General features: G+C 39.8%; 1 long non-coding RNA gene across 1 annotated transcript; it reads right to left on the bottom strand.

The window, feature by feature from the left end:
- Positions 1-3,777: 3,777 nt before the first annotated feature.
- On the bottom strand, positions 3,778-5,265 carry LOC134479285 (uncharacterized). Its single transcript, XR_010052415.1, has 2 exons — positions 4,901-5,265; positions 3,778-4,558 (listed from the first exon to the last, which is right to left on the bottom strand). It is a non-coding gene; the product is annotated as an uncharacterized LOC134479285 (long non-coding RNA).
- Between the last annotated feature and the right edge of the window lie 5,671 nt (positions 5,266-10,936).

The following is a 10,936-nucleotide window of genomic DNA, read 5'->3' as shown; positions in this document are numbered from 1 at the left end:
ATCTCCACTGGGGACAGCAGGACTTTCAGATTCCCTATAATTTCTCATCTCCTGAACATTCTTAGTTCAATGAGACCACCTCAATCCAAGAAAAGGCAGTTGGAAATTAGAAAGCATTAACTCATTCATTAACGCTATGGATTGGATATGTTATGTTATGATAACTTGCCATGAAAAGTGTTTAAAATATTATAACTTGACTTCCATTCTCTGGGGAATTTTCAAATTCAGGGTAGAAGTCTCCATTTTCTGGAAATTCCAGTCATGTTTCAGTGCAATTAGTACTTGGCTTTACACTTCCAAGTTGTCTTGGATGACATTAATCTTTGCCCCACAAAAATTGGTCATTAGATTTTTCCTTTAGATAATCTTTCTTTAATATTTTATAATGATATGAATTATTAGTTATTATTATTACCATTATTACTTTTTTACAGTCCACTCATTACCCCTCCCAGTCAACCCTCCCACAGGTCCTCATTCCATTCCTCCTCCCTACTGTTTCCAAGAGGATGTCCCCACTCTACTGCCACCCCCACCCCCACTCCAACAGCCACCAGACCCCACACCCTGGACCCTCAAGACTCTCAAGGGTTAGTCTTGTATTGAGGCAAGAACAGGCAGTACTCTGCTGTATAAGTGTTGGGAGCTGCAGATCACCTAGTGTATGCTGCCTGGGTCATGGCTCAGTGTCCAGACTGCTGGGTTTCCTATGGGGTTGCCCTCCTTCTCAGCTTTTTCCAGCCTTTCCCTAATTCAAGCACAGAGGTCCCGGGCTTTAACCATTTGTTGAGTATAAGTATCTGTATCTAGATTATCTAACATTGGCTTTGGGGAATCTTCATCTCTTCTTTAATAAGCTTGTTGGACAGTTTACCATAGCTAATCCCAGACTTAGCCATTATTTGGGGCTGATCTTTATCCACCTTTTTTTTTTTTTTTTTTTTTTTTTTTTTTTTTTTTTTTTTTTTTTTTTTTTTACTGAAACTCCTTGAAAACTACATGGAAAGCTCATGCTCTGGTCAGGTAGCAAGGCCTGTGATATCTGTGATCTGATCTCACACTTATGATACTGAAAATTTGGAGCTATACAATATTTAGCAGATACCTTCTTCTGGCTGTTATAGAATATGCATTTTCTAGTTTCCAATTTAACCATTCACCTTGCGATCTTACCTTACAGATCACATTATTCTTTCCATGTGCATGTATGCTTTTGCTTAGTTCCTTCTTAGCCATGGTGAACACTCAGTGACTTCATTATATTATCTTAATTTTCATTATCTTTGCTATCTTTTCTCTTTTCCTTATCTGTTTTTGGAAGTGAATGCTAGCTAAATACTACATTTAGGTGAATACTACTTTATTTATATCTAGGCGAGAATAGCTATGCTGCGTTTGTAGTATTTTATAGGGAGAGTATATTTATACATGTATTATATGTTTGTGATAATACCACATAATCAGAACCATATACACAGTCTAATGTGAATTCTAGTGACAACTTAATTAAACCTATCTTATTATTCATTTTTTTCCTGCTTGTGTCTGTGGTGCCTTAAGAGCAGATATAGAAAAATTACATAAAACTGGGAAATTCAGACTACACTAGAAAATATAGAGTAAACAAACGCATAAAGAGATGTGGTAGCACTAGCATGTAATGTTGACATTCAGGAGACCAAAGTGGGACAAAATATTAAGGCCAGCTTATCCCTATTGGTAAAGTGATTGCCTAGCATGCATGAGGTTCATTTTCAGTATCACCCACAAACATACACACACACACACAGAGGGGAGTAAAGGAAGAGCAAGAGAGAAAGGAAGGAGAGAGGGTTAGGGATGAGTAGTGATTCCTTAAATGTCTGCTAGACCTGTGAGATGACTTAGCCTACAAAAGCATTTTCCAACCAAGACTAACAACTTGATTTGATCCCTAGAATTTAAGTAGTATAAACAAAGAAGTGACTTCAAATTGACTTATGACCTCACACATGTGCCTTATCCCCAGCATGAAATGAAAAAATATTTAAAAAAAATTGTGTTTACCTTTCTGATAACTATTCCAGAATTTTTTCTCAACATTTCCCCACTGGCAGCCAGTGATAATGAAAGAGCGAACCCCTAAACGGGGAGCCGCGTCTCTCGCTCCAATCGCGGGGTGGGGTGCCCCCAGGAATCACAAGTAGCCGGTCTTGATGTAACAGCAAGAGGTAGCTTTTATTAACCAGATCCCTATTAGCTCCCGGGTCGATATTTATCTCACACAGGAGACAGAGGAATCGACCCCGAGCTTCCAAACTCGGGGGTTTATATAGGGGAGGTTAGGGGCATTCGCTCGGGTACACATGATTGGTCAATTCAAATGGTGCACAGTTACTTTCAGTGCGAAATTACATCAGCAAGGAGTACGTGCTCTCTAGCAGCTCGGCAGGTAGGTAGGGTGGCTCATCTCACTGAGGGGGGTGAAGGAAGGGGAGCAGGTAGCTACAGATGGTCAATGTCCTTGGGGCTGATAGCTGGTTTGGCAAGTCCTATTTCTGGCTCTCCCTCAGGCACGTCCGGCCCTGCACATCCGGACTCTGACAATGAGTAACTTTTTTAAAACTCTAGTTCTACAATAACATGACAGTGCTTTCTCCAACCATGCTTCTATTGGATGTCTGCAACTCAGAAGATGACATCTCATTTTCCAATCATGTTTTATTGTAATTGATGACTTGCTCAATATCAAAACTTCTATGTACTGAGGAACTGGCTAAGCTCATAAGGGTATTTGATATTCTTTTTTAAAAAATTATTAATTTTGTGTGTGTGTGTGTGTGTGTGTGTGTGTGTGTGTGTATGTGTGTGTGTGTGTGTGTATGAGTACTTTGCCTGCTTGTATGTCTGTGAACAACATAAGTACCTGGTACCCACATAAGTACCTGGTACCCACAGAAGCACTGGGGCTGGAGTTACAAGTGGTATGAGCGAGCATTCTTGTGGTTGCTGAATATCAAACCCAGGTTATCTGGAGAAGGATTCTGCCTGTTACCCTTGATAAGAATAGCATAAAATTCCTAGCACCCCCTTGATGGTTCACAACTGCCTGGAGCCCTAATTCTTGGGTATTGGGTGCTTTCTTCTGGTCTCTCTGAATACCAGTAATGCCTATGATCACATATACACAAGCACTCATACTGTCATATTGAAATTAATAATTTTTTAAAAAACAATAAGCTGCTTTCTATAGTTATTTTCCTTTCTGGCTTTTAGAGTCTTTCTGTTGGCGTCATTAATTTTCTTTTCATTTATTTTCTACATTTATCTTTTATGTTATTTTTTTGCCTTTTATACAGAAATCAATAAGGTTTGTGTGACTATACTGACAAAATTTTTTCAAATTACCTCTAGATAATTTATTTTGCTTATTAAATCCCTATCATAAGATCAAGAAAATATATTTCCTTATTCCTTCTTATTTCAGATTGGCAATTTCTTCATGTTTTTGTAATGTTTAATGTGATGTATTTGGTTTTCAGTTTTACTTAATCTTTCAAAAACTGGTTTTGTGACACAGGGTCCCTTACTGAAGCTGGAGCTCATTGGTTGGTTGAACTGAGGGGCCAAACTTCACCTGTTCATCCTCCCAGCTCTGGGGTTATAGGTGGCTTTCCGGTGATGCTGAGGACACAAGCTCAGGTCCTCATGCATATGTAGCAAGCACTACTGAGCCAGATGCTTAACCCCAAAATATACAGTCAGTATTCATCAATTGGAAAATAAATGAGCACATTTGTGTATCTCCAAAGAAATGCAGTTTTTATTAAGAACCCTTATTTTTATGATCATCTCATTCGCTTTACTGGCTGGTAATTTTTTTTTAACTTTACTATTTTAAATGCGTTTTCTTTTTGTAAGTGATTTTTAGTGTTTAGAGTGTCTTTAGCTTCACAACAGAACCATGATGATGGTATAGAGATATTCTGAGTGCTTTTTGCCCCCACATGCAAATGCCAACCTGTTTCCAGTTCTCTTCCCCGAGCGGTGCTTTTGCTACTGCGGATGAACATGCTCTGATACATCATGTTCTCTCGAGCTACAGGGCTTAGGGTAACATATGTATAATGGCATCTACTCTACAGAATTATAACTTCTAGACTGTGTAGGCCTGCGTCTGCCCCACTTCAGGGAATGGCACTTGGGGAGTTGGACAGTGCATCAGCTCTGATACATTCTTAGATATGGGGAAGCAGAAACTGGTTTAGGGGTTTCTGGGGCCTGGGAGGAGGCCGGTGCTGTGGGCTTCTCAGACTTTTGGATTCTTGGACATCCAGGAGCTGCTGGGAGTTGGAGAAGAGCTGAGGAGTCAGTGGTGGGGCTGGGGACAGCATCTAGCCCATTGCCAGGGTTGGGGAGGAAGGGGAGGTCTGGCTGGTCTCAGCTGTCCTTGTCCTTAGTTTGGCAGAGGCAGGCTTGATGGCTGTTGTGGCTGGGAGCAAAGAGAGTCCTTCTGCAGGAGATTAGGCTGCAGCTCTGTAGGCAAAGGCCTTTTTCATGGCTCCCGATGGTGGATCTTGATGAAAAGAAACAGTCCATGGATCTAAACAGTTTATTGTCATGGAGGAAAATGGATGCTTAAACCCATACCCCCACCTCTCAGAGTGGGTCTGAGGTTAAATACCTTTTGCAGGGTGAAATGTCTGGGAAGGGACGCTTAATGGCTAAGCCCTCTGGGCCTCTAGGTACCTCATTAGTATGGAGAACTGTTTTGATCTACATGACCATAGGACATGTGTCTTTTATGTAAGAAGCATGGCAGCTGTTTCAAGTCAGGAGTCTGTCAGGGAGCTGGGTGCTACCTAAGCCTCAAGTGTGAGCCCACCAAGTCTCCAGGTCTCCACTTGCTCTAACTTACCAAACTTCCAGGTGTGGTTTTACTTCCCACAACATGGCAAATATCCTCTGTGCTTCACCATTTTTACCCCTTTCTTCCTCCAACTCACTGGCAAAAGAGACAGAACTCTTCACAATTTTGTCTTCTTCCATACAATCCGTAGTTAGAATCCGACAGTATTTAGCCTTTAAAGGGTTGGATGTTTCTTTCACTTAATTAGGTTTTTGAATATCTTTTTAGGAATTGATGGCACACTTTCTTGTAGTTAGGAAACTCATAGTACTCTGTCTGAATCTGCCACGAGTAACCTGTTCATTTACTGAAAGATATTTTGAACTGACCTCCTGAAGTGATGCAACCATAGCAGCAGCAAATAAAGAGAATTCCTGTTGCTCTTTACCTGGTTACTGTTTACTGTTTCCTGTATTCTAGAATTTGAACATTCTAGTACCATGCTGCTGCTTTACTTTGCATTTCCCCAGTAAAACTATGTGGAAGTTGTGAGATGCTTTTATTTTTATTTTCAAATGTTTTTTTGATGGGCTGTCTATTTTTCTCCCACAATGAAGATAGTTTCTTTACTCATACAGTATATCTGATTACAGTTTGCACTCTCTTTCTATGTCCATCCCGTTTCCCTGTCCATTAGTATCTCCCCACTTTTGACTCTCATTAGAAATGAATGGGCTTCTAAGAGATAATAATGAAACATAACAAAGTAAAATATATTGAGAAAAAACAAAGCCCATCACAAAGAAGTTGGACAAGGGAAACCAACAGAAGGAAACGAGCTGCAAGAGGAGGCAAAATAATCAGAGGCCTTCTCTATCATACTATGGCATCCTAACACTAACAGTAAAGCTATTATATGAAGACCCACCCTGGGCAGGGCCTGTATTTACTGCTCTGCTCATAGAGATTTCATATAAACTTTAAGTTATTACAGAGGGACTGAATTCATGGTGTCTCCCTACCCGTTGGTTTTTCACTTTTTTGCCTCCTCTTTCATGGAATTCCATGAGTTGTGAGGGGAAAGATTTGATGAAGAGATCCTATATAGCATTGCATGTTCCAAGGTATCTTTCTCTTTTTGCAATGTGTGGCTGTAGGTCTCTGTTTCTGTTCCCATCTATTATAGGAGAAAGCTTCTTTGATAAAGGATGAACAAGGCAACGTTCTTTAAGTTTTGGAGAATATCTTTAGAAGTCACTTTTTTTGGACCAGTTGTATTTGGTTTTACTTCAAGTCTTTGGGTTATCTGGCCTTCAGTTTATGGTCACTCACCCAAGCAATGCCAGGTATTGGTTTCATATCATGGTTTTGATCATAAATCCAACCAGATATTGTTTAACTACTTCATAAGACTTATTTGACCATATACTAGGGCAATGATGGGCTGCCTATTCACTTATAAATTTCATTTGGTTTTTTTTTTTGAGATTATAATGTAATCACATTAGTTCTCCCTACAAACTATTTATTTGAAATGTTTACCTTCTTACCATTGAGTCTTAAGTGTTACTTTAATAGTTTTACTGATCATGATATAGCAAATAGACTTATGTATTTTCTCAGTTGGCAATATCTCTTGAGAGTGGCTTTGCAGGAATTTCTTCCTCTCTTCTGAGGACTGAATTAATAAGTTTCTTCTATGTAAATCAAATACTTTGTTACTGTATTAACTCTTCTGCACACTGGAAGAGAATTTTAATTCTAATGAAGTTCACCTTATTAACTATCACTTTCATCGTATATTTGTTATATACAACAATCAGTTGTTTGAAGGCCGTCTCAATGTCTCCTATGGTAGAGTCTTGATATTTGGTCATTTGCATTTTAGGTTTTAGTCATTAATCCATTTGAGTTACTATTGGACTATCTTCTTGGTGTGGATTTCCAGTCATGTTGAATAAGAGAACTTTTTAGTGGAGATTATAAAAGAATCTTATTATCCAGAAGTGTCATCTCAAAAGCTTACTTCTAAATAAGCTTGCCCATTGTAGTTCTTTCTGAACTCTGGCTGGTTCAACTCAGCGGTTTTGGCCCCAAATTCTCTCCCAGTAGACTGTTTCAAATTGGCTTCTCTCAGCTTTGTACTGAATTATTCTGCTTTGCCTCAAACTAGCTGTAGCTATTTGCTATAATGTTCTGGCTCCTCATTCTCTGGTTTGTTTTTGCCTTCTCCTGCATGCTGTCTCCTTAAAGCTGTCCCAGCAAAACTTTCCCCTAACATCGTTCCCCTTTTCACGTGTAGTTCCTTAATTAGACTGTCTTTCCTGTGCTGTTCCCTCACAATAGTCCAAATAATATAAAATACCTTGGTGTCACTTTAACTAAGCAAGTGAAAGATCTGTATGACAAGAACTACAAATGTCTGAAGAAAGAAATTGAAGAAGATCTCAGAAGATGGAAAGATCTCCCATGCTCATGGATTGGCAGGATTAATATAGTTAATATGGCTATTTTACCAAAAGTGATCTACAGATTCAATACAATTCACACCAAAATTCTGAATCAATTCTTCATAGAGATAGAAAAAGCAAATGCACATTCATTTGCAATAACAAAAAATCCAGAATAGGGAAAACTGTACTCAACAATAAAAGAACTTCTGGGGGAATCACCATCCCTGATCTCAAGCTGTATTACAGAGCAATAGTGATAAAAACTGTAATGGTATTGGCACAGAGACAGGCAGGTAGACCAATGGAATAGAATTGAAGACCCAGAAATGAACCCAACACCTGTGGTCACTTGATCTTTGGCAAAGGAGTTAAAACCATCCAATGGAAAAAAGCATTTTCAACAAATGGTGCTGAATCAACCAGAGGTCAGCATGTAGAAGAATGCAAATCGATCCATTCTTATCACCCTGTACAAAGCTTAAGTCCAAGTGGATCAAGGACCTCCACATCAAACCAGCTACACTCAAACTAATAGAAGAAAAAGGGGGGAAGAATCTTAAACATGTGGGTACTAGGAAATATTTCCTGAACAAAACACCAATGGCTTGTGCTCTAAGATCAAGAATTGACAAATGGGACCTCATAAAACTACAAAGATTCTGTAAGGCAAAGGACACTGTCATTAGGACAAAACAGTAACCCACAGATTAGGAAAAGATCTTCACTAATCTTATATCTGATAGAGGGCTAATATCCAAAAACTCAAAGAGCTCAAGAAGTTAGACTCCAGAGAGCGAAATAACCCTTTTAAAAAATGGGGTACAGAGCTAAACAAAACATTCTCAGCTGAGGATTATCGAATGGCTGAGAAGCACCTAGAGAAATGTCCAACATCCTTAATCATCAGGGAAATGCAAATCAAAACAACCTTGAGATTCCACCTCAAACCAGTCAGACTGGCTAAGATCAAAAATGCAGGTGACAGCAGATGCTGGCAGGGATGTGGAAAAATAGGAACACTCCTCCATTGTTGGTGGGATTGCAAATTGGTACAACCATTCTGGAAATCAGTCTGGAAGTTCCTCAGAAAATTGGACATTCTACTACCTGAGGACCTAGTTGTACTTCTACTGGGCATATATCCAAAAGATGCTCCAACATACAACAAAGAAACATGCTCCACTAAGTTCATAGAAGCCTTATTTATAATAGTCAGAAGCTGGAAAGAACCCAGACACCCTTCAACAGAGAAATGGAATCAGAAAATGTGGTACATCTACACAATGGAATATTACTCAGCAATCAAAAACAATGACTTTGTCAAATTCATAGGCAAATGGAATGAACTAGAAAATATCATCCTGAGTGAGGTAATCCAATCACAGAAAAACACAGATGGTATGCACTTATCGATTAGTGGATATTAGCCCAAAACCTTGAATTACTCAAGATATAATCCATATCTTGAAGCCCATGAAGTTCAAGAAGAAGGATGAACAAAATGCTGATGGTTCCATTCCTTCTTAAAATGTGGAACAAAAATATACATAGGAGGTGACATAGAGGCCAAGTTTAGAGTAGAGACTGAAGGAACGGCCATTCAGAGCCTGCCTCACATGCAGCCCATATATATATATATATATATATATATATATATACATATATATACAGTCATCAAAACTAGAAAAGATTGATAAAGCTAAGAATTGCATGCTGACAGGAACTGGATATAGATCTCTCCTGAGAGACAACCAGAGCATGTCAAATACAGAGGCAAATGCTAGCAGCAAACCACTGAACTGATAATGGGACCCCCCATTGGAGGAATTAGAGAAAGGATTGAAAGAGCTGAAGGGTCTTGCAGCCTCATAAGAACAATACCAACCAATCTAAGCTTCCAGTGACTAAACCACTACCCAACATGGACTGACCCAGGACTCCAACTGCATATGTAGCAGAGAATAGCCTTGTTGGGACATGAGTGGAAGGGGAAGACCTTGGTCTTTGCAAGCTTGGACCCCTAGTGCAGGGGATTGCTGGGGGGTGGTGGTAAGGGGGTGGTGGATGGGGGGAACACCTTTATGGGAGGAGGGGGAGGGGATATGGAGCTGATGAACAGGAAACCAGGAAAGGGAATAACATTTGAAATGTAAATAAATAAATATATTCAATAAAAAAGATAAATTTGGCTTTTCTTATCTTGAGTCATTCTGTCATTTTTTTCTCTGATTCATCACTTTATTTTACCCTCAATTAGATGTCACTTTCAAACATGGCTGCTTCTTTCTACAAACTGATTTTACCTTCATTACTGGGGATTAAAGGTGTGTCATTCTGGCCAGATCACACAAACCAAGACCAAATTTGGGTGTGATCACTTGCCAGAGCAGCCATGTTGCTAGACTAAAATTTCTCTACAGGGATACAATACACACATCTTCTTATTCTAGGGAGAGAGTCCATGACAACTCAAATTATGGATACCACCAAAGTCCAACTTAGCAAAATGATGGATTTTTCTGATATCACTACTAGAGCAGAAATGGCACAAAGATAAGTACATCACTAAATCCCACCCCAGCTGGTTGACAGCTCATAAAAGTAGGAAAAGTAGAGTTTGATGTACAGCCTGTAGGCATCTTAATATGTTGATGAGTGTCCTTTCTAAATCACCCAGTTGTTCTGAATCTTTTCCAGGCATCTGCTCTGATCTTAGAGTGTTCTTCACATCTTAGCTTGTTTGGGATACTTTTTGGTTCCTCAAATCTACTCCTATTGTAATGACTCAGATTTTATTGCTTACTCTGGCCTAGATGGGCCTAGGGAATCTGATCAGTTTCATGGACTTCTTGAAGCTATTTTGGGTTGTCTGTCTTCCTGTAGGATGGAATGTTTTGATATCAGAGGAAGCAGTTATTAATAAATATTGTCTATATCAATTATTAAAATTTTCTTCATCATATTGCCTTTGCTTCCTTTTTTTTTATTAACTTGAGTATTTCTTATATACATTTCGAGTGTTATTCCCTTTCCCAGTTTCCGGGCAAACATCCCCCTCCCCCCTCCCCTTCCTTATGGGTGATCCCCTCCCAACCCTCCCCACATTGCCGCCCTCCCCCCCATAGTCTAGTTCACTGGGGGTTCAGTCTTAGCAGGACCCAGGGCTTCCCGTTCCACTGGTGTTCTTACTAGGATATTCATTGCTATCTATGGGGTCAGAGTCCAGGGTCAGTCCATGTATCGTCTTTAGGTAGTGGCTTAGTCCCTGGAAGCTCTGGTTGCTTGACATTGTTGTACATATGGGGTCTCGAGCCCCTTCAAGCTCTTCCAGTTCTTTCTCTGATTCCTTCAACGGGGGACCTATTCTCAGTTCAGTGGTTTGCTGCTGGCATTCGCCTCTGTATTTGCTGTATTCTGGCTGTGTCTCTCAGGAGCGATCTACATCCGGCTCCTGTCTGGCTGCACTTCGTTGCTTCATCCATCTTGTCTAATTGGGTGGCTGTATATGTATGGGCCACATGTGGGGAGGGTCTGAATGGGAGTTCCTTCAGTCTCTGTTTTAATCTTTGCCTCTCCCTTCCCTGCCAAGGGGTATTCTTTTTCCTCATTTAAAGAAGGAGTGAAGCATTCACATTTTGATCATCCATCTTGA

This window comes from Rattus norvegicus, chromosome 6 (assembly GCF_036323735.1).
Source record: "Rattus norvegicus strain BN/NHsdMcwi chromosome 6, GRCr8, whole genome shotgun sequence".
Lineage (NCBI taxonomy): Eukaryota > Metazoa > Chordata > Mammalia > Rodentia > Muridae > Rattus > Rattus norvegicus.
Note: the sequence above shows the minus strand (reverse complement) of the source record. Positions and strands in the feature narration are given on the sequence as shown.